General features: G+C 53.1%; 2 long non-coding RNA genes and 3 other non-coding genes across 5 annotated transcripts; 2 read left to right on the forward strand and 3 right to left on the reverse strand.

The window, feature by feature from the left end:
• Positions 1-1894: 1894 nt before the first annotated feature.
• On the reverse strand, positions 1895-2085 carry LOC140711375 (U2 spliceosomal RNA). Its single transcript, XR_012092553.1, has one exon. It is a non-coding gene; the product is annotated as a U2 spliceosomal RNA (small nuclear RNA).
• Positions 2086-2289: 204 nt separating this feature from the next.
• On the forward strand, positions 2290-7234 carry LOC140711372 (uncharacterized). The gene is made up of 2 exons (XR_012092549.1): positions 2290-3265; positions 3908-7234. It is a non-coding gene; the product is annotated as an uncharacterized lncRNA (long non-coding RNA).
• Positions 7235-12641: 5407 nt separating this feature from the next.
• Positions 12642-12832, reverse strand: LOC140711378 (U2 spliceosomal RNA). The gene has a single exon (XR_012092556.1). It is a non-coding gene; the product is annotated as a U2 spliceosomal RNA (small nuclear RNA).
• A 204-nt stretch (positions 12833-13036) lies between these two features.
• LOC140711373 (uncharacterized) lies at positions 13037-17981 on the forward strand. Its single transcript, XR_012092550.1, has 2 exons — positions 13037-14012; positions 14655-17981. It is a non-coding gene; the product is annotated as an uncharacterized lncRNA (long non-coding RNA).
• Positions 17982-23385: 5404 nt separating this feature from the next.
• On the reverse strand, positions 23386-23576 carry LOC140711376 (U2 spliceosomal RNA). Its single transcript, XR_012092554.1, has one exon. It is a non-coding gene; the product is annotated as a U2 spliceosomal RNA (small nuclear RNA).
• Between the last annotated feature and the right edge of the window lie 31 nt (positions 23577-23607).

Here is a 23607-nt window from a genome sequence, read left to right on the forward strand (position 1 = left end):
GTCCACCTGCCCTCCCTGCATGAGATCAGCTCTTCCTCCTCCCGATGATAGATCAGGGTCAATGATCCCTGCCAAGATGGCCACTGCTCCAGCCTGCTGCTCCAACCTGTCCAGCCACAGCTGTAGCCTGAAGGCTTGAAGTTCAATGGGACCCTCTCCCGCTTTCTACAAACTGCTTCCTTTATTTTTATGTTTATTGATTTGGGATGGGGTCTGGCTCCGTCACCCAGGCTGGAGTGCAGCGGTGCAGTCACTGCTCAGTGCAGCATCCACCTCCCAGCCTCCATCCATCCTCCTGCCTCAGCCTCCGGAATAGCTGGGGTGCAGATACGCCCCAGCCCGAACAGGGTTTCACTAGGTTGTCTGGGCTCTTTCTTTGTGTGTGTGTGTGTGTGTGTGTGTGTGTGTGTCTTTGTTTGTTTGTTTGTTTGTTTGTTTGTTTCGAGACGGGGCTCCGGCTCTGCAGCCGGGGCTGCAGTGCAATGGCGTGATCTCACCTCACCTCACCTCACCTCACTGCGGCCTTCTGGGCTCCGGCGATCCTCCCAGTGTGCCCGGCCTGAAGACAGCCTTCAGAGAAAGAAGCAGGGGGAGTTTTGCAGAGGACAGACAAGATTTCTGGAGTTTGGAAAGGGTGAGAGATTGGGTCAGCAAAAGGAACATTCCGATCTTTATGTTGGGATGCAATTTATAGATACAGGGATGCGACCCAAAAGAGCCGGCAGAGATTTGTCATCACGGTTGCAAGGCAACTGCCGGTGGCTGATCCCGTAAACGATGTGCATACCTAGAACGGAGCCTACAGATGCATCAAGCATGAACGGTGGAGCCACGATGCTTGGACTGGAGTTCTGCTCCTGTGCGTTCCCCGATACATGGCTTATATTACCTGCACCTCAGTTTTTCCTGGGCAAAAACGGAAGCGTGTTGCCGGTGCGTTGGCACCTGCCTTCAAGTGCCAGCTACTCAGCGGGCCGAAGAGGAAGAAGTTCCTACTAGAAAGACACATGGACACGCATGTTGATTTACAGTAGCAAAGACTTGGAACCAACTCGAATGCCCATCAGCGATAGGCTGGATAAGGAAAACGTGGCACGTATACACCATGGAATTACTAGGCAGCCATAAAAAAGGATGAGTTCATGTCCTTCATTCTCAGCAGACTGACACAGGAACCGAAACCCAAACACCGCACGTTCTCACTCCTAAGTGGGAGTTGAACGGTGAGAACACATGGACACAGGGAGGGGAACATCACACACCTGGCCCTGGCGGGGCGTGGGGTGCAAGGGGAGAGAGAGCATTAGAACAAATACCCAACGCATGCAGGGCTTCAAACCTTGATGACTGGTTGATAGGTGCAGCAAAGCACCGTGGCACACGTATACCTATGTTCCAAACGTGCACGTCCTGCACATGTACTCCAGAACTTGGGGGGGACGGAGGGGGGGAAACCAAAAAGGAGGGGGAGACAGAGACAGAGAGAGACAGAGAGAGACAGAGAGAGGAAGGAAGGAAGGAAGGAAGGAAGGAAGCAGGCAGGCAGGCAGGCAGGCAGGCAGGCAGTGAGTTCAGTTCCGGGTGGATCCCATTCCCTTAAAAGGTCACCACCACTCGACTGCCAAGCTGAGATCTAACGACCTCCATAAAGGAGTAGTCGGTCGGCTGCGGGGGGTCGGGTCGTAGGCTTCCCAAAGCGCTGCAGTCACGGCGTAAACGGAAGCGTGCCGCAAGGCCTACCGTCTGCCGGCCGCAGGTCAGAAACCCCATGGTACTCCAACGAGCAGGTAACCCGGCAAGCCGGCGTAGCACACATGCTTGGCGTGCAAGCCGTCCCGCCCACTCGCTCTCTCTTTCTCTCCCTCTACTTTTAGCAAACGCGTTGTATCCCCAGAGGGGGTGCACCGTTCCTGGAAGTACTGCAATACCAGGTCGATGCGTGGAGTGGACGGAGCAAGCTCCTATTCCATCTCCCTGCTCCAAAAATCCATTTAATATATTGTCCTCGGATAGAGGACGTATCAGATATTAAACTGATAAGAACAGATACTACACTTGATCTTAGCCAAAAGGCCGAGAAGCGATGCCGTCGCCTTCGCGCCCGCCGTCACCGTCCCACTCTCATCCACATTCAAGTCGCGGTGAGAGCCCCACTCTCGCTCCTTGCCCCATCCCCTCTGTCTCTTCCACCCCACTATGGACGCCGTTACACACTCGGGCTCATTTCTTATTCTCCACCTTTGAAAAGGGAAATCTTACACCCGTGCTTGGATCCGGCGTTCCCCGGCTTTCATTACAAATTTGCATACCCCGCCCTTTCACGGAGGGCGCGGCCTCCGCGGTTGACTCCGCCCCCGGGGCCGCCTCTGCCTGGGGGAGCCGGGGCTCCGCTGGGGGCGACTTCCTGGTTTCTATCCAGCCGGCGCGAAGACAGAACCGAAGGAGACTGGGGGCGAAGGCGACAGGGGTCTGTGGAAGAGAGCGCTCGGCGGAGAGCGGTCCACGTTTTCCTGGAGAAAGACGAGGTCCCAGGGCAGGAGCCCGGGTGGCGCCGGGCCTTTACTTCGTCACCGGCGGGCGGGGAGACCGGCCTCGTACCCGCCGGACGTGGGGCCCATTCAGGGAAGGACGCCGGACGTGGGGCCCATTCAGGGAGTCAGGGAAGCCGAAGGCCTGGCGGGGCTTCGGGGAGCAGGGGCTGGAGTTCCTCTGCCGGGCAGGAGGCTGACACCAGACACCCGGCAGAGGGAGGCGGCGCGTGGATGGCGAGGGCCCGGCAAGGATTCTCCCCAGCCCCTGTGCCTGCCTCTCCTGTGGCTTCTGTGCACGGACCGTGTCCTGTGCTGTGCAGGGAAAGCTGCCTCTCTGCTCGGGACGTGGATTCCTTTCACCTCCTCCTCGCCTGGCTACTCCTGACGCAGGTTGTCAGGACTCCGCTTGGCTGTCACCCGTCCAGGAAGCCTCCCTTAATTAAGGGCCCTGGGCACCCACCCCATATGTGACTAGCAGACCTCCTATGTATTTCGTCGCACCCCCCTTGTTTATATCAACTATTCCACTCACCACCCTTCTGGGCAATCCTTTATCTCCCCCTCTGAAATCCCATCACTGAGGGCTGGGACCCCTCCTCAGTACTTATCCCTGTTTCCCGGCGCTACTCTGGTGCCTGGCGTGTGGAAGGCGCTCAGTAAACGTTTGTGGAGCGAAGAAACGACGCAAACGTGATGAGCGCGACAGCCCGAAACAGAGAAGACGCAGTTAGGAGGTTACTGGCCCCGCGCGGGGGTATAGGGGGAAGGTCGGGCTCGGGGTGGCAGGACACCAGAGGGCAGGGGTGACTGCCGGGGTGCTCTTGCGGGAGGATGGGCGTCAAGGTCCCCGGCAAGGTTGCGATAAAGTTTCTCTCCGAGGCACAGACTGCCGCCTGCGGGGTCAGCATGTACCTCTCCCTTCCTCCTTCCTAACCCAGCTTCGGCGGAGAGCTGAGGGCTGAGGGCTTTAGGCGCATTACCTCCAACATTTATTTCACTCGAGGGCCCAAGGCCGTAAGAGGTGGGCCTTATCATTAGCCACGGCCCCGGGGTTAGGGTGAGGCCTGAAACTCCTCCAGGGCGGAATTTCAGGGGGTGCCCCCCCCCCCCCCGCCCCAAACCCTTCGGCAATCAACACAAACTATAGTTCAATGCAATATATCTCACCTTGTGGGCGGCAAGCCACCCAGGGGCCGAGGCAAGAGACTGAAGGCACAAGCTGTTCCAGTATAGTAAAGAAAATAATCAGAATAAGAAAAGTTATACCAGAAATAGGATACAGATATGATTGTAGATGACTATTACTAATCATTAGTCTGCAGCGTTACTCTTGGTTCTATTACTGTAAGAATCTCTGTTCTGTTGTTTTAACCTAGGGAAAACCGGGCCGTAGAGAGTTAGCAGCCGGAGGGACACGGTGAGAGGTGACCAGAAGACAAGAGTGTGAGCCCTCGGTCACGCCCGGATAAGGGCCGCTCCAGGGCTCCTTGGTCTAGCGGTAACGCCAGTGCCTGGGAAGGCTCTCGTTACTTAACAGACCTTGGTCTAGCGGTAGCGCCAGTGCCCGGGAAGGCACCCGTAACTTAGCACACCGGGAAAGGGAATCTCCCTTTCTCCAGGGGAGATGGAGAACACTCTGCTCCAGCACCTCTTGTGGGAGGCCTGACATTAGCCAGGGCTGCCCTCAGTCATCCGGAGGCTGGACCGTCTCCCTGGGATGCTGTGCTTCATTCAGTGGTCACGCTCCTTGTTCACTTTCACGTTCCGCCTGTACACCTGGCTCCTCCTTTTAAGTTCTTAGAAGATAGCAGTAGCAGACTTAGTAAAAGTACTAAAGTCTTTGATCCTTCTGATAAGTGCGTAGAAGAAATGCTGACGTATGCCGTCCTCCCTCTCCGCCTCGGCTATCACAAAGGGAAAGACCCCCTGTCCAGTGGACACGTGACTCGCGTGACCTCTCAATCATTTGAGATGACTCACACCCCTTACCCTGCCCCCTTGCCTCGAATACAATAAATAGCAGCCCGTCCAGGCATTCGGGGCCACTACCGGTCTCCGCGCTTGGTGGCAGTGGTCCCCCGGGCCCAGCTGTCTTTCATCCTGTCTCTGCGTCTTGTGTCTTTATTTCTACGATCTCTCGTCTCCGCACACGAAGAGAAAACCCACAGGCCCCGTAGGGCTGGACCCTACATCTGGCACCCAACGAGGATGTCTCTCTCGCTGTGTGAAGGTGCACTTTGAGCGCGGAACTCAGCGGAGGACTACCGACGACAGATTCCTGAGGCTTGCGGTCAATAAGCTTGGTGGTAAGCTTGGGCCCTCAGAGTATCCCGGGGACACCATGCGACAGGCCGGTACCAAGTACTCGGCTTATTTAAATGTTATAAAAACTCTGCTTAAAGAAGGAGGTGTAAAACTTTCTACTAATAAGTGAATTAAACCAGTTCGAGGTCGTAGATCTCCTTTACCCTTGGTTTGCTACTGAGGGAACTTCAGAACTCAAACGTTGGGATGAAACTGGCCGACAATTTAAAATTGCTCATAAAGGGGGACATGTTATTCCGCCCACTATTTGGCCAATCTGGGCTTCGGTTCGCTCTGTCCTAGACTCCTTGCAGACTCGGGTAGACAACGTGGAGGCTGATCCCTCTTTCGTCTCCTCTGAGGAGGATGAGGAAATTCTCAGTTCTCTTTCCCCTGAGGATACTGCACAGATTGAGGCCGTGATTCTACAGACGGACCTCCATTCTGACATTCCTTGGGCCCCGCCGCCCACACCAGAGCCTGCCGTGCCCCCATCATCACTTTACCATGAACTTTCAAATGATGTCCTTGCCCCCAACCAGCAGAATCCAACCGAAATATACTATCCACAGCCGTCGTGGCCGGACCCTCCTATCTTTCCTCAGCCCTGCTACAGGGCCCCCCACCTTCCAGCTACACAGCCCGGAAAGGAGGCTATACAGCCTGAAAAAGAGGCTCTAAACTACGTTTCTATGCAGCCTGGTACGCAGGCTCTCAATTCTCAGCCCGCCAGTGAGGCTCTCAACACTGTCTCTGTTCAGCCCTGCCGCAGGGCCCTCCACCTTCCGCCCGTTCGGCCCGGTAACCCGGTAACGAGGGCCTCGACCCTATCCCTACTCAACCTGGTTATCCGTCTCTCACGTCTGCTTCTCCTTCGGAGTATCAGGCTCGCTTGAAGCCTGTCCTGCAGTTACCGCCGGCAGCCTGGACTTCAGGCCCCTGAAAGACCTGCTCAGCAGGTACTCGCGCCTCCACCTGGCTTACAGGTTCTCAATTCTTCCTCTATTCCAAACCCTCATTTCTTTTCTGCTTCTGGTCCGGTCGCCACTGCCGTTGCCGCCACCACCATGGCCGCTCACGAGCAACAAATCACATACATTCCTTAAAATGATACTCCTCTTATGAGGGCCATCTCTCAGGCAAGGGAATATGGGGATCCCGAAGCCTGGCAATTTCCTGTAATTTTACAACCTCCGATGCCTGCCGCCTCCGTCCCTGAGGCGCAGGATCAGCCACAGCCCGCTGATCCTGCCCAGCAGGTGGCTGAGCCCGCGGCTCCTCAGGCTCCTCAAGCTCCGCAGCCTGACGGTCAGGCTCCTCAGGCAGGCAGATCAGCAGGCTCCACAACTGCCTGCGGCGCAGCCAGTTCCAGGTACACCTGCAGTCCAGGCAGTAGTCCAACCAGATCGTCTTCATCCAGGCCAGGTCCAGCTACGCCCTGCTTCTTGGGAGAGTTTTTCTTCTAAATTCCTCAAAGATTTCAAAGAATCAGTGAAGCAATACGGCACCAACTCCCCTTTTGTCCGGTCCACATTAAAAGCTCTCGCAGAAGATAAACAGCAGTTTGGTGCCTTGTGATTGGTAAATTCTAGCAAAATCAGTACTATCTAAATCCCAGTATTTACAATTCAGGACTTGGTGGGTCGATGCTGTCCAGGATCGAGTTCAGCTTAATCGAGGCTCTAATCCTCCTGTTAATGTTGCAGCTGAGCAGTTATTGGGAATGGGACAATGGCCTGCAACTACAAATCAAACTATACTAAATGATGAGGTCATTCAACAGCTTCGCAAATGCTGCCTGTATACTAATAATAGCGCACTTATACCAGTCCCTAACGATGACAGGTTTCCCGCTCAACCAGAGGAAAAGGGTATGCAGTTTAATTTGTCAATTGGATATAAATTCCCGCCATTGTGCGTAGCAATGTCACCTGGCTGCTTGGCTTTCTCTAATCAAAATTGGATGTGGACCGTACCATCCTCTAGTAATGATTCTTATGAAGTACATAACGTGTTCAGTAGTAATTCTTTTCAGATCATGGCTGTTGAACTTAATCCTCATGAGGAATGGAGAGTTCCCGTCACCACCAAAAATAATACAACAAAAGGACTGCCAGACTGTTCAAGAGAACCTACCAAGGGAACTTGTTTAGTGAACTCAATTATATGGAATGACTGTAATGCTCCAAAAGCCGTACGTAGTGTTACGAAGCCTAGTTACAGGAGCTGTTATTGACTGGGCTCCAAGAGGGTATTATTGGCGGAACTACTCCGGCCAAAATACCCAATGCTCTGAGTTCAATTATTTGATGCATCACGTACAAGATGGATGGCAGTCCTGCAGGTTGAGGGAATGGGTGTCTCCTTCCCCATTCAGATGGATGGACTCAGGAGTCGTTCCTCCTAGACCAAAAACGATTCATCCTATGGTTACCCCCAGAACATCCTCGATTACGGAAATTAGCTGCGGCCACGACCGGAATCAGACTATGGGACGCTACCTACCAAATCTCTCCCACCAATACCCAAATACCCATATTTAAAGTCACTGTAATGTCAGAACAGGTAATACCTATCAGGAGCCTATGAGGCATAACCCCCTTATATGCTGTTAGTTGGAATTATAAATGTCACTCCCAGTAGACAAACTATAGAATGTGATGATTGCAAACTCTTCACATGTATTGACGCCCCTTTTGATCCCAGAACAAGTATTCTCCTGGTGAGGGCTGGGCGGGGGGGTGGGTATGGATACCAGTTTCCTTACACCGTCCACGGGAGTCTTCTCCCTCTATTCACATAGTCAATGAAGTTCTTAAACGTACCCTTCAGACAACTAAGAGGTTCATCTTTACTCTTACTGCAGTCGTTGCGGGATTAATTGCGGTTACTGCCACAGCAGCGGCCGCTGGACTTGCTATCCACAATTCTGTCCAGACCGCTCAATATGTGGAAGCATGGCAGAAAAACTCCACTAGACTCCGGAATTCTCAAGCTCAGGCTGACCAAAAATTGGCCAATCAAATTAACGATCTCCGCCAGAGTATGATATGGCTGGGAGGCAGAGTTATGAATTTGGAACACCGTATGCAATTACAATGTGATCGGAATACTTCTGATTATTACATAAGGCCTTATGCTTATAATAAAGATCAGCATAGCTGGAAAAAGTCATGAGACTTAAATTTAAAAGCCTGGGATGATAACTGAACGTTAGGTACCTCAAAACTTAAAGAACAAATTTTTGAGGACTCGCAGGCTCACTTAACTACCATTCCTGGATCAGACATCTTTGAAGGAATAACCAAAGGGTTATCTGATCTAAATCCCTTTAAATGGATCAAACCCCTCAGAAGATCACCGTTGTCTTTGGCATTATTAACATCGGTACGTTTATGTTGGCTGCTTTTAGTCTGCGGATGTCTCCGAGGAGTCCGAGGACAAGTCTGAAGTCAACGACAAGCAATGATGGCAGTGACGATCCTAGTCAATAAAAAGGGGGGCGATGGGGGCGGTAAGACAGCCAGGTGCCGAGGCAAGAGGCTGAAGCCACAAGCTGTTCCAGTATAATAAAGAAAATAATTAGAATAAGAAAAGTGATACTAGAAATAGGATACAGATATGATTATATGTGAACAGTATTAATCATTAGTTTGTAGTATGACTCTCTGTTCCGTGATTATAATAATCTCCATTCTCTTATTATAACCTAGGAAAAACCAGGCCATACAGAGTTAGGAGCGGAAGGGACACAGTGAGAGGTGACCAGAAGACAAGAGTGTGAGCCCTCGGTCACGCCCAGATAAAAGCCGCTTGAGGGCTCCTTGGTGTGGCGGTAGCGCCAGTGCCTGGGAAGGCACCCGTTACTTAGCACACCGGGAAAGGGAATCTCCGTTTCTCCAGGGGAGTTAGAGAACACTCTGCTCCACCACCTCTTGTGGGAGGCCTGACATTAGCCAGGCGTGCCCGCAGTCGTCCGGAAGCTTAAACGTCTCCCTGTGATGCTGTGCTTCGGTGGTCACGCTCCGTGTTCACTTTCATGTTCCGCCTGTGCACCTGGCTCTTCCTTTTGAGTTCTTAGAAGAGAGCAGTGGCAGAATTAGTAAAAGGACTAAAGTCTTTGATCTTTCTGATAAGTGCATAGAAGAAATGCTGACGTTTGCTGTCCTCCCTCTCCACCTCGGCTACCACAAAGGGAAAGGCCCCCCTGTCCCGTGGACACGTGACTCGCGTGACCTATCAATCAATCATCTGAGATGACTCACACTCCTTACCCTGCCCCCTTGCCTTGAATGCAATAAATAGCAGCGCCGTCCAGGCATTGGGGGCCACTACGGTCTCCGCGCTTTGGTGGCAGTGGTCCCCCGGGCCCAGCTGTCTTTCTTCCTATCTCTTTGTCTTGCGTCTTTATTTCTACGATCTCTCGTCTCCGCACACGAAGAGAAAACCCACAGACCCGGTAGAGCTGGACCCTACATTATCTCGATTATAAGATAATCGAGATATTCACGTGGACTACTGAATCTTTCGGTGCCCCCTTACTATTTTGCTTTCTCCCACCGGCGAGTGTTTCCCTCATTTTGACGCCATCCCAACCTCCGCCGCCCTGTCTTGTCATCTCCATTCTACTGCCCAGCACAGTGCACTATGGCAGCCGCTAGCCACAGGTATCTAGGGAGCCCTGGAAATGTGGTCAGTTCTAATGGAGCTTTGCTTTAAGATGGGATTTTGAAGACAGGATGAGTACAACTCTCACAATTTTTTTTTTTTTTTTTTCTGACGGAGGTTCCGCTCTTGTTACCCAGGCTTGGAGTCCAATGGCGCGATCTGGGCTCACCGCAGCCTCCGCCTCCCGGGTTCAAGCGATTCTCCTGCCTCGGCCTCCCGAGTAGCTGGGACTAGAGGCATGCGCCACCACGCCCGGCTAAGTTTGTATTTTTAGTACAGACGGGGTTTCTCCATGTTGGTCAGGCTGGTCTCCAACTCCCTACCTCTGGTGATCTGCCCAGCTGCCGCCTCCCAAAGTGTTGGGATTACAGGCGTGAGCCACCGCGCCCAGGTTTTTTGTTGCTGTTTGTTTGTTTTTGTTTTGTTTTGTTTTGTTTTTTCTTGAGACAAAGTCTTGCTCTGTCACTCAGGCTGGAGTGCAGTGGCGCGATCTCAGCTCAGTGCAGCCTCTACCTCCCGGGTTCCAGCGATTCTCCTGCGTCAGCCTCCCGGGTAACTGGGATTACAGGCGTACTCCACCACGCCTGGCTAATTTTTGTATTTTTCGGGGGCTTTCGCCACGTTGGCCAGGCTGGTCTCGAGCTCCTGACCTCAGGCGATCCGCCCGCCTGGGCCTCCCAAAGCGCTGGGATCACAGATGTAAGCCACGGCGCCGGGTTCTTTAATTCTGTCTTTATTTTCTGAGACAGAGTCTCGCTCGAATGCTCAGGTTGGACTGGAATGGCGTGATCTAGGCTCGCTGAAACTTCCGCCTCCCGGGTTCAAGCGATTCTCCTGTCTCAGCCTCCCGAGTAGCTGGGATTATGGACGCACAGCACCACGCCCGGCTAATTTTTGTGGTTTTTGTGTCTTCTGTCTTCTGCTCTTCAGTACTGCATAGAGCCGCAGAAGACTAGTGGGTCGAATAAACAGCCCCTCTTGCAGCAGTTGTTGATCACAGGGCTGCCCCTGCTACTCATCCTGTGTCTCTCCTCCAAATCCCCCCTCCTCCTCAGCTATCACCTCTGCCGATACTGGTGGTTTCCCTGGGTACCGTGAACCAAACTCTCATCCCTGAGGGGCCTAGGCCCGCCGTGGCCACGCCCTTCTCAAGTCAGGGTTCCCGCACATTCACAGTTACAGGTGGCCCTGGGAGCAACACCTGGCACCCAAACAGATCACCAGAGTCCACACGTAGTCCACCTGCCCTCCCTGCATGAGATCAGCTCTTCCTCCTCCCGATGATAGATCAGGGTCAATGATCCCTGCCAAGATGGCCACTGCTCCAGCCTGCTGCTCCAACCTGTCCAGCCACAGCTGTAGCCTGAAGGCTTGAAGTTCAATGGGACCCTCTCCCGCTTTCTACAAACTGCTTCCTTTATTTTTATGTTTATTGATTTGGGATGGGGTCTGGCTCCGTCACCCAGGCTGGAGTGCAGCGGTGCAGTCACTGCTCAGTGCAGCATCCACCTCCCAGCCTCCATCCATCCTCCTGCCTCAGCCTCCGGAATAGCTGGGGTGCAGATACGCCCCAGCCCGAACAGGGTTTCACTAGGTTGTCTGGGCTCTTTCTTTGTGTGTGTGTGTGTGTGTGTGTGTGTGTGTGTCTTTGTTTGTTTGTTTGTTTGTTTGTTTGTTTGTTTGTTTCGAGACGGGGCTCCGGCTCTGCAGCCGGGGCTGCAGTGCAATGGCGTGATCTCACCTCACCTCACCTCACCTCACTGCGGCCTTCTGGGCTCCGGCGATCCTCCCAGTGTGCCCGGCCTGAAGACAGCCTTCAGAGAAAGAAGCAGGGGGAGTTTTGCGGAGGACAGACAAGATTTCTGGAGTTTGGAAAGGGTGAGAGATTGGGTCAGCAAAAGGAACATTCCGATCTTTATGTTGGGATGCAATTTATAGATACAGGGATGCGACCCAAAAGAGCCGGCAGAGATTTGTCATCACGGTTGCAAGGCAACTGCCGGTGGCTGATCCCGTAAACGATGTGCATACCTAGAACGGAGCCTACAGATGCATCAAGCATGAACGGTGGAGCCACGATGCTTGGACTGGAGTTCTGCTCCTGTGCGTTCCCCGATACATGGCTTATATTACCTGCACCTCAGTTTTTCCTGGGCAAAAACGGAAGCGTGTTGCCGGTGCGTTGGCACCTGCCTTCAAGTGCCAGCTACTCAGCGGGCCGAAGAGGAAGAAGTTCCTACTAGAAAGACACATGGACACGCATGTTGATTTACAGTAGCAAAGACTTGGAACCAACTCGAATGCCCATCAGCGATAGGCTGGATAAGGAAAACGTGGCACGTATACACCATGGAATTACTAGGCAGCCATAAAAAAGGATGAGTTCATGTCCTTCATTCTCAGCAGACTGACACAGGAACCGAAACCCAAACACCGCACGTTCTCACTCCTAAGTGGGAGTTGAACGGTGAGAACACATGGACACAGGGAGGGGAACATCACACACCTGGCCCTGGCGGGGCGTGGGGTGCAAGGGGAGAGAGAGCATTAGAACAAATACCCAACGCATGCAGGGCTTCAAACCTTGATGACTGGTTGATAGGTGCAGCAAAGCACCGTGGCACACGTATACCTATGTTCCAAACGTGCACGTCCTGCACATGTACTCCAGAACTTGGGGGGGACGGAGGGGGGGAAACCAAAAAGGAGGGGGAGACAGAGACAGAGAGAGACAGAGAGAGACAGAGAGAGGAAGGAAGGAAGGAAGGAAGGAAGGAAGCAGGCAGGCAGGCAGGCAGGCAGGCAGGCAGTGAGTTCAGTTCCGGGTGGATCCCATTCCCTTAAAAGGTCACCACCACTCGACTGCCAAGCTGAGATCTAACGACCTCCATAAAGGAGTAGTCGGTCGGCTGCGGGGGGTCGGGTCGTAGGCTTCCCAAAGCGCTGCAGTCACGGCGTAAACGGAAGCGTGCCGCAAGGCCTACCGTCTGCCGGCCGCAGGTCAGAAACCCCATGGTACTCCAACGAGCAGGTAACCCGGCAAGCCGGCGTAGCACACATGCTTGGCGTGCAAGCCGTCCCGCCCACTCGCTCTCTCTTTCTCTCCCTCTACTTTTAGCAAACGCGTTGTATCCCCAGAGGGGGTGCACCGTTCCTGGAAGTACTGCAATACCAGGTCGATGCGTGGAGTGGACGGAGCAAGCTCCTATTCCATCTCCCTGCTCCAAAAATCCATTTAATATATTGTCCTCGGATAGAGGACGTATCAGATATTAAACTGATAAAAACAGATACTACACTTGATCTTAGCCAAAAGGCCGAGAAGCGATGCCGTCGCCTTCGCGCCCGCCGTCACCGTCCCACTCTCATCCACATTCAAGTCGCGGTGAGAGCCCCACTCTCGCTCCTTGCCCCATCCCCTCTGTCTCTTCCACCCCACTATGGACGCCGTTACACACTCGGGCTCATTTCTTATTCTCCACCTTTGAAAAGGGAAATCTTACACCCGTGCTTGGATCCGGCGTTCCCCGGCTTTCATTACAAATTTGCATACCCCGCCCTTTCACGGAGGGCGCGGCCTCCGCGGTTGACTCCGCCCCCGGGGCCGCCTCTGCCTGGGGGAGCCGGGGCTCCGCTGGGGGCGACTTCCTGGTTTCTATCCAGCCGGCGCGAAGACAGAACCGAAGGAGACTGGGGGCGAAGGCGACAGGGGTCTGTGGAAGAGAGCGCTCGGCGGAGAGCGGTCCACGTTTTCCTGGAGAAAGACGAGGTCCCAGGGCAGGAGCCCGGGTGGCGCCGGGCCTTTACTTCGTCACCGGCGGGCGGGGAGACCGGCCTCGTACCCGCCGGACGTGGGGCCCATTCAGGGAAGGACGCCGGACGTGGGGCCCATTCAGGGAGTCAGGGAAGCCGAAGGCCTGGCGGGGCTTCGGGGAGCAGGGGCTGGAGTTCCTCTGCCGGGCAGGAGGCTGACACCAGACACCCGGCAGAGGGAGGCGGCGCGTGGATGGCGAGGGCCCGGCAAGGATTCTCCCCAGCCCCTGTGCCTGCCTCTCCTGTGGCTTCTGTGCACGGACCGTGTCCTGTGCTGTGCAGGGAAAGCTGCCTCTCTGCTCGGGACGTGGATTCCTTTCACCTCCTCCTCGCCTGGCTACTCCTGACGCAGGTTGTCAGGACTCCGCTTGGCTGTCACCCGTCCAGGAAGCCTCCCTTAATTAAGGGCCCTGGGCACCCACCCCATATGTGACTAGCAGACCTCCTATGTATTTCGTCGCACCCCCCTTGTTTATATCAACTATTCCACTCACCACCCTTCTGGGCAATCCTTTATCTCCCCCTCTGAAATCCCATCACTGAGGGCTGGGACCCCTCCTCAGTACTTATCCCTGTTTCCCGGCGCTACTCTGGTGCCTGGCGTGTGGAAGGCGCTCAGTAAACGTTTGTGGAGCGAAGAAACGACGCAAACGTGATGAGCGCGACAGCCCGAAACAGAGAAGACGCAGTTAGGAGGTTACTGGCCCCGCGCGGGGGTATAGGGGGAAGGTCGGGCTCGGGGTGGCAGGACACCAGAGGGCAGGGGTGACTGCCGGGGTGCTCTTGCGGGAGGATGGGCGTCAAGGTCCCCGGCAAGGTTGCGATAAAGTTTCTCTCCGAGGCACAGACTGCCGCCTGCGGGGTCAGCATGTACCTCTCCCTTCCTCCTTCCTAACCCAGCTTCGGCGGAGAGCTGAGGGCTGAGGGCTTTAGGCGCATTACCTCCAACATTTATTTCACTCGAGGGCCCAAGGCCGTAAGAGGTGGGCCTTATCATTAGCCACGGCCCCGGGGTTAGGGTGAGGCCTGAAACTCCTCCAGGGCGGAATTTCAGGGGGTGCCCCCCCCCCCCCCGCCCCAAACCCTTCGGCAATCAACACAAACTATAGTTCAATGCAATATATCTCACCTTGTGGGCGGCAAGCCACCCAGGGGCCGAGGCAAGAGACTGAAGGCACAAGCTGTTCCAGTATAGTAAAGAAAATAATCAGAATAAGAAAAGTTATACCAGAAATAGGATACAGATATGATTGTAGATGACTATTACTAATCATTAGTCTGCAGCGTTACTCTTGGTTCTATTACTGTAAGAATCTCTGTTCTGTTGTTTTAACCTAGGGAAAACCGGGCCGTAGAGAGTTAGCAGCCGGAGGGACACGGTGAGAGGTGACCAGAAGACAAGAGTGTGAGCCCTCGGTCACGCCCGGATAAGGGCCGCTCCAGGGCTCCTTGGTCTAGCGGTAACGCCAGTGCCTGGGAAGGCTCTCGTTACTTAACAGACCTTGGTCTAGCGGTAGCGCCAGTGCCCGGGAAGGCACCCGTAACTTAGCACACCGGGAAAGGGAATCTCCCTTTCTCCAGGGGAGATGGAGAACACTCTGCTCCAGCACCTCTTGTGGGAGGCCTGACATTAGCCAGGGCTGCCCTCAGTCATCCGGAGGCTGGACCGTCTCCCTGGGATGCTGTGCTTCATTCAGTGGTCACGCTCCTTGTTCACTTTCACGTTCCGCCTGTACACCTGGCTCCTCCTTTTAAGTTCTTAGAAGATAGCAGTAGCAGACTTAGTAAAAGTACTAAAGTCTTTGATCCTTCTGATAAGTGCGTAGAAGAAATGCTGACGTATGCCGTCCTCCCTCTCCGCCTCGGCTATCACAAAGGGAAAGACCCCCTGTCCAGTGGACACGTGACTCGCGTGACCTCTCAATCATTTGAGATGACTCACACCCCTTACCCTGCCCCCTTGCCTCGAATACAATAAATAGCAGCCCGTCCAGGCATTCGGGGCCACTACCGGTCTCCGCGCTTGGTGGCAGTGGTCCCCCGGGCCCAGCTGTCTTTCATCCTGTCTCTGCGTCTTGTGTCTTTATTTCTACGATCTCTCGTCTCCGCACACGAAGAGAAAACCCACAGGCCCCGTAGGGCTGGACCCTACATCTGGCACCCAACGAGGATGTCTCTCTCGCTGTGTGAAGGTGCACTTTGAGCGCGGAACTCAGCGGAGGACTACCGACGACAGATTCCTGAGGCTTGCGGTCAATAAGCTTGGTGGTAAGCTTGGGCCCTCAGAGTATCCCGGGGACACCATGCGACAGGCCGGTACCAAGTACTCGGCTTATTTAAATGTTATAAAAACTCTGCTTAAAGAAGGAGGTGTAAAACTTTCTACTAATAAGTGAATTAAACCAGTTCGAGGTCGTAGATCTCCTTTACCCTTGGTTTGCTACTGAGGGAACTTCAGAACTCAAACGTTGGGATGAAACTGGCCGACAATTTAAAATTGCTCATAAAGGGGGACATGTTATTCCGCCCACTATTTGGCCAATCTGGGCTTCGGTTCGCTCTGTCCTAGACTCCTTGCAGACTCGGGTAGACAACGTGGAGGCTGATCCCTCTTTCGTCTCCTCTGAGGAGGATGAGGAAATTCTCAGTTCTCTTTCCCCTGAGGATACTGCACAGATTGAGGCCGTGATTCTACAGACGGACCTCCATTCTGACATTCCTTGGGCCCCGCCGCCCACACCAGAGCCTGCCGTGCCCCCATCATCACTTTACCATGAACTTTCAAATGATGTCCTTGCCCCCAACCAGCAGAATCCAACCGAAATATACTATCCACAGCCGTCGTGGCCGGACCCTCCTATCTTTCCTCAGCCCTGCTACAGGGCCCCCCACCTTCCAGCTACACAGCCCGGAAAGGAGGCTATACAGCCTGAAAAAGAGGCTCTAAACTACGTTTCTATGCAGCCTGGTACGCAGGCTCTCAATTCTCAGCCCGCCAGTGAGGCTCTCAACACTGTCTCTGTTCAGCCCTGCCGCAGGGCCCTCCACCTTCCGCCCGTTCGGCCCGGTAACCCGGTAACGAGGGCCTCGACCCTATCCCTACTCAACCTGGTTATCCGTCTCTCACGTCTGCTTCTCCTTCGGAGTATCAGGCTCGCTTGAAGCCTGTCCTGCAGTTACCGCCGGCAGCCTGGACTTCAGGCCCCTGAAAGACCTGCTCAGCAGGTACTCGCGCCTCCACCTGGCTTACAGGTTCTCAATTCTTCCTCTATTCCAAACCCTCATTTCTTTTCTGCTTCTGGTCCGGTCGCCACTGCCGTTGCCGCCACCACCATGGCCGCTCACGAGCAACAAATCACATACATTCCTTAAAATGATACTCCTCTTATGAGGGCCATCTCTCAGGCAAGGGAATATGGGGATCCCGAAGCCTGGCAATTTCCTGTAATTTTACAACCTCCGATGCCTGCCGCCTCCGTCCCTGAGGCGCAGGATCAGCCACAGCCCGCTGATCCTGCCCAGCAGGTGGCTGAGCCCGCGGCTCCTCAGGCTCCTCAAGCTCCGCAGCCTGACGGTCAGGCTCCTCAGGCAGGCAGATCAGCAGGCTCCACAACTGCCTGCGGCGCAGCCAGTTCCAGGTACACCTGCAGTCCAGGCAGTAGTCCAACCAGATCGTCTTCATCCAGGCCAGGTCCAGCTACGCCCTGCTTCTTGGGAGAGTTTTTCTTCTAAATTCCTCAAAGATTTCAAAGAATCAGTGAAGCAATACGGCACCAACTCCCCTTTTGTCCGGTCCACATTAAAAGCTCTCGCAGAAGATAAACAGCAGTTTGGTGCCTTGTGATTGGTAAATTCTAGCAAAATCAGTACTATCTAAATCCCAGTATTTACAATTCAGGACTTGGTGGGTCGATGCTGTCCAGGATCGAGTTCAGCTTAATCGAGGCTCTAATCCTCCTGTTAATGTTGCAGCTGAGCAGTTATTGGGAATGGGACAATGGCCTGCAACTACAAATCAAACTATACTAAATGATGAGGTCATTCAACAGCTTCGCAAATGCTGCCTGTATACTAATAATAGCGCACTTATACCAGTCCCTAACGATGACAGGTTTCCCGCTCAACCAGAGGAAAAGGGTATGCAGTTTAATTTGTCAATTGGATATAAATTCCCGCCATTGTGCGTAGCAATGTCACCTGGCTGCTTGGCTTTCTCTAATCAAAATTGGATGTGGACCGTACCATCCTCTAGTAATGATTCTTATGAAGTACATAACGTGTTCAGTAGTAATTCTTTTCAGATCATGGCTGTTGAACTTAATCCTCATGAGGAATGGAGAGTTCCCGTCACCACCAAAAATAATACAACAAAAGGACTGCCAGACTGTTCAAGAGAACCTACCAAGGGAACTTGTTTAGTGAACTCAATTATATGGAATGACTGTAATGCTCCAAAAGCCGTACGTAGTGTTACGAAGCCTAGTTACAGGAGCTGTTATTGACTGGGCTCCAAGAGGGTATTATTGGCGGAACTACTCCGGCCAAAATACCCAATGCTCTGAGTTCAATTATTTGATGCATCACGTACAAGATGGATGGCAGTCCTGCAGGTTGAGGGAATGGGTGTCTCCTTCCCCATTCAGATGGATGGACTCAGGAGTCGTTCCTCCTAGACCAAAAACGATTCATCCTATGGTTACCCCCAGAACATCCTCGATTACGGAAATTAGCTGCGGCCACGACCGGAATCAGACTATGGGACGCTACCTACCAAATCTCTCCCACCAATACCCAAATACCCATATTTAAAGTCACTGTAATGTCAGAACAGGTAATACCTATCAGGAGCCTATGAGGCATAACCCCCTTATATGCTGTTAGTTGGAATTATAAATGTCACTCCCAGTAGACAAACTATAGAATGTGATGATTGCAAACTCTTCACATGTATTGACGCCCCTTTTGATCCCAGAACAAGTATTCTCCTGGTGAGGGCTGGGCGGGGGGGTGGGTATGGATACCAGTTTCCTTACACCGTCCACGGGAGTCTTCTCCCTCTATTCACATAGTCAATGAAGTTCTTAAACGTACCCTTCAGACAACTAAGAGGTTCATCTTTACTCTTACTGCAGTCGTTGCGGGATTAATTGCGGTTACTGCCACAGCAGCGGCCGCTGGACTTGCTATCCACAATTCTGTCCAGACCGCTCAATATGTGGAAGCATGGCAGAAAAACTCCACTAGACTCCGGAATTCTCAAGCTCAGGCTGACCAAAAATTGGCCAATCAAATTAACGATCTCCGCCAGAGTATGATATGGCTGGGAGGCAGAGTTATGAATTTGGAACACCGTATGCAATTACAATGTGATCGGAATACTTCTGATTATTACATAAGGCCTTATGCTTATAATAAAGATCAGCATAGCTGGAAAAAGTCATGAGACTTAAATTTAAAAGCCTGGGATGATAACTGAACGTTAGGTACCTCAAAACTTAAAGAACAAATTTTTGAGGACTCGCAGGCTCACTTAACTACCATTCCTGGATCAGACATCTTTGAAGGAATAACCAAAGGGTTATCTGATCTAAATCCCTTTAAATGGATCAAACCCCTCAGAAGATCACCGTTGTCTTTGGCATTATTAACATCGGTACGTTTATGTTGGCTGCTTTTAGTCTGCGGATGTCTCCGAGGAGTCCGAGGACAAGTCTGAAGTCAACGACAAGCAATGATGGCAGTGACGATCCTAGTCAATAAAAAGGGGGGCGATGGGGGCGGTAAGACAGCCAGGTGCCGAGGCAAGAGGCTGAAGCCACAAGCTGTTCCAGTATAATAAAGAAAATAATTAGAATAAGAAAAGTGATACTAGAAATAGGATACAGATATGATTATATGTGAACAGTATTAATCATTAGTTTGTAGTATGACTCTCTGTTCCGTGATTATAATAATCTCCATTCTCTTATTATAACCTAGGAAAAACCAGGCCATACAGAGTTAGGAGCGGAAGGGACACAGTGAGAGGTGACCAGAAGACAAGAGTGTGAGCCCTCGGTCACGCCCAGATAAAAGCCGCTTGAGGGCTCCTTGGTGTGGCGGTAGCGCCAGTGCCTGGGAAGGCACCCGTTACTTAGCACACCGGGAAAGGGAATCTCCGTTTCTCCAGGGGAGTTAGAGAACACTCTGCTCCACCACCTCTTGTGGGAGGCCTGACATTAGCCAGGCGTGCCCGCAGTCGTCCGGAAGCTTAAACGTCTCCCTGTGATGCTGTGCTTCGGTGGTCACGCTCCGTGTTCACTTTCATGTTCCGCCTGTGCACCTGGCTCTTCCTTTTGAGTTCTTAGAAGAGAGCAGTGGCAGAATTAGTAAAAGGACTAAAGTCTTTGATCTTTCTGATAAGTGCATAGAAGAAATGCTGACGTTTGCTGTCCTCCCTCTCCACCTCGGCTACCACAAAGGGAAAGGCCCCCCTGTCCCGTGGACACGTGACTCGCGTGACCTATCAATCAATCATCTGAGATGACTCACACTCCTTACCCTGCCCCCTTGCCTTGAATGCAATAAATAGCAGCGCCGTCCAGGCATTGGGGGCCACTACGGTCTCCGCGCTTTGGTGGCAGTGGTCCCCCGGGCCCAGCTGTCTTTCTTCCTATCTCTTTGTCTTGCGTCTTTATTTCTACGATCTCTCGTCTCCGCACACGAAGAGAAAACCCACAGACCCGGTAGAGCTGGACCCTACATTATCTCGATTATAAGATAATCGAGATATTCACGTGGACTACTGAATCTTTCGGTGCCCCCTTACTATTTTGCTTTCTCCCACCGGCGAGTGTTTCCCTCATTTTGACGCCATCCCAACCTCCGCCGCCCTGTCTTGTCATCTCCATTCTACTGCCCAGCACAGTGCACTATGGCAGCCGCTAGCCACAGGTATCTAGGGAGCCCTGGAAATGTGGTCAGTTCTAATGGAGCTTTGCTTTAAGATGGGATTTTGAAGACAGGATGAGTACAACTCTCACAATTTTTTTTTTTTTTTTTTCTGACGGAGGTTCCGCTCTTGTTACCCAGGCTTGGAGTCCAATGGCGCGATCTGGGCTCACCGCAGCCTCCGCCTCCCGGGTTCAAGCGATTCTCCTGCCTCGGCCTCCCGAGTAGCTGGGACTAGAGGCATGCGCCACCACGCCCGGCTAAGTTTGTATTTTTAGTACAGACGGGGTTTCTCCATGTTGGTCAGGCTGGTCTCCAACTCCCTACCTCTGGTGATCTGCCCAGCTGCCGCCTCCCAAAGTGTTGGGATTACAGGCGTGAGCCACCGCGCCCAGGTTTTTTGTTGCTGTTTGTTTGTTTTTGTTTTGTTTTGTTTTGTTTTTTCTTGAGACAAAGTCTTGCTCTGTCACTCAGGCTGGAGTGCAGTGGCGCGATCTCAGCTCAGTGCAGCCTCTACCTCCCGGGTTCCAGCGATTCTCCTGCGTCAGCCTCCCGGGTAACTGGGATTACAGGCGTACTCCACCACGCCTGGCTAATTTTTGTATTTTTCGGGGGCTTTCGCCACGTTGGCCAGGCTGGTCTCGAGCTCCTGACCTCAGGCGATCCGCCCGCCTGGGCCTCCCAAAGCGCTGGGATCACAGATGTAAGCCACGGCGCCGGGTTCTTTAATTCTGTCTTTATTTTCTGAGACAGAGTCTCGCTCGAATGCTCAGGTTGGACTGGAATGGCGTGATCTAGGCTCGCTGAAACTTCCGCCTCCCGGGTTCAAGCGATTCTCCTGTCTCAGCCTCCCGAGTAGCTGGGATTATGGACGCACAGCACCACGCCCGGCTAATTTTTGTGGTTTTTGTGTCTTCTGTCTTCTGCTCTTCAGTACTGCATAGAGCCGCAGAAGACTAGTGGGTCGAATAAACAGCCCCTCTTGCAGCAGTTGTTGATCACAGGGCTGCCCCTGCTACTCATCCTGTGTCTCTCCTCCAAATCCCCCCTCCTCCTCAGCTATCACCTCTGCCGATACTGGTGGTTTCCCTGGGTACCGTGAACCAAACTCTCATCCCTGAGGGGCCTAGGCCCGCCGTGGCCACGCCCTTCTCAAGTCAGGGTTCCCGCACATTCACAGTTACAGGTGGCCCTGGGAGCAACACCTGGCACCCAAACAGATCACCAGAGTCCACACGTAGTCCACCTGCCCTCCCTGCATGAGATCAGCTCTTCCTCCTCCCGATGATAGATCAGGGTCAATGATCCCTGCCAAGATGGCCACTGCTCCAGCCTGCTGCTCCAACCTGTCCAGCCACAGCTGTAGCCTGAAGGCTTGAAGTTCAATGGGACCCTCTCCCGCTTTCTACAAACTGCTTCCTTTATTTTTATGTTTATTGATTTGGGATGGGGTCTGGCTCCGTCACCCAGGCTGGAGTGCAGCGGTGCAGTCACTGCTCAGTGCAGCATCCACCTCCCAGCCTCCATCCATCCTCCTGCCTCAGCCTCCGGAATAGCTGGGGTGCAGATACGCCCCAGCCCGAACAGGGTTTCACTAGGTTGTCTGGGCTCTTTCTTTGTGTGTGTGTGTGTGTGTGTGTGTGTGTGTGTCTTTGTTTGTTTGTTTGTTTGTTTGTTTGTTTGTTTCGAGACGGGGCTCCGGCTCTGCAGCCGGGGCTGCAGTGCAATGGCGTGATCTCACCTCACCTCACCTCACCTCACTGCGGCCTTCTGGGCTCCGGCGATCCTCCCAGTGTGCCCGGCCTGAAGACAGCCTTCAGAGAAAGAAGCAGGGGGAGTTTTGCGGAGGACAGACAAGATTTCTGGAGTTTGGAAAGGGTGAGAGATTGGGTCAGCAAAAGGAACATTCCGATCTTTATGTTGGGATGCAATTTATAGATACAGGGATGCGACCCAAAAGAGCCGGCAGAGATTTGTCATCACGGTTGCAAGGCAACTGCCGGTGGCTGATCCCGTAAACGATGTGCATACCTAGAACGGAGCCTACAGATGCATCAAGCATGAACGGTGGAGCCACGATGCTTGGACTGGAGTTCTGCTCCTGTGCGTTCCCCGATACATGGCTTATATTACCTGCACCTCAGTTTTTCCTGGGCAAAAACGGAAGCGTGTTGCCGGTGCGTTGGCACCTGCCTTCAAGTGCCAGCTACTCAGCGGGCCGAAGAGGAAGAAGTTCCTACTAGAAAGACACATGGACACGCATGTTGATTTACAGTAGCAAAGACTTGGAACCAACTCGAATGCCCATCAGCGATAGGCTGGATAAGGAAAACGTGGCACGTATACACCATGGAATTACTAGGCAGCCATAAAAAAGGATGAGTTCATGTCCTTCATTCTCAGCAGACTGACACAGGAACCGAAACCCAAACACCGCACGTTCTCACTCCTAAGTGGGAGTTGAACGGTGAGAACACATGGACACAGGGAGGGGAACATCACACACCTGGCCCTGGCGGGGCGTGGGGTGCAAGGGGAGAGAGAGCATTAGAACAAATACCCAACGCATGCAGGGCTTCAAACCTTGATGACTGGTTGATAGGTGCAGCAAAGCACCGTGGCACACGTATACCTATGTTCCAAACGTGCACGTCCTGCACATGTACTCCAGAACTTGGGGGGGACGGAGGGGGGGGAAACCAAAAAGGAGGGGGAGACAGAGACAGAGAGAGACAGAGAGAGACAGAGAGAGGAAGGAAGGAAGGAAGGAAGGAAGGAAGCAGGCAGGCAGGCAGGCAGGCAGGCAGGCAGTGAGTTCAGTTCCGGGTGGATCCCATTCCCTTAAAAGGTCACCACCACTCGACTGCCAAGCTGAGATCTAACGACCTCCATAAAGGAGTAGTCGGTCGGCTGCGGGGGGTCGGGTCGTAGGCTTCCCAAAGCGCTGCAGTCACGGCGTAAACGGAAGCGTGCCGCAAGGCCTACCGTCTGCCGGCCGCAGGTCAGAAACCCCATGGTACTCCAACGAGCAGGTAACCCGGCAAGCCGGCGTAGCACACATGCTTGGCGTGCAAGCCGTCCCGCCCACTCGCTCTCTCTTTCTCTCCCTCTACTTTTAGCAAACGCGTTGTATCCCCAGAGGGGGTGCACCGTTCCTGGAAGTACTGCAATACCAGGTCGATGCGTGGAGTGGACGGAGCAAGCTCCTATTCCATCTCCCTGCTCCAAAAATCCATTTAATATATTGTCCTCGGATAGAGGACGTATCAGATATTAAACTGATAAGAACAGATACTACACTTGATCTTAGCCAAAAGGCCGAGAAGCGATGCCGTCGCCTTCGCGCCCGCCGTCACCGTCC

This window comes from Chlorocebus sabaeus, unplaced genomic scaffold (assembly GCF_047675955.1).
Source record: "Chlorocebus sabaeus isolate Y175 unplaced genomic scaffold, mChlSab1.0.hap1 unalloc_scaffold_835, whole genome shotgun sequence".
NCBI lineage: Eukaryota > Metazoa > Chordata > Mammalia > Primates > Cercopithecidae > Chlorocebus > Chlorocebus sabaeus.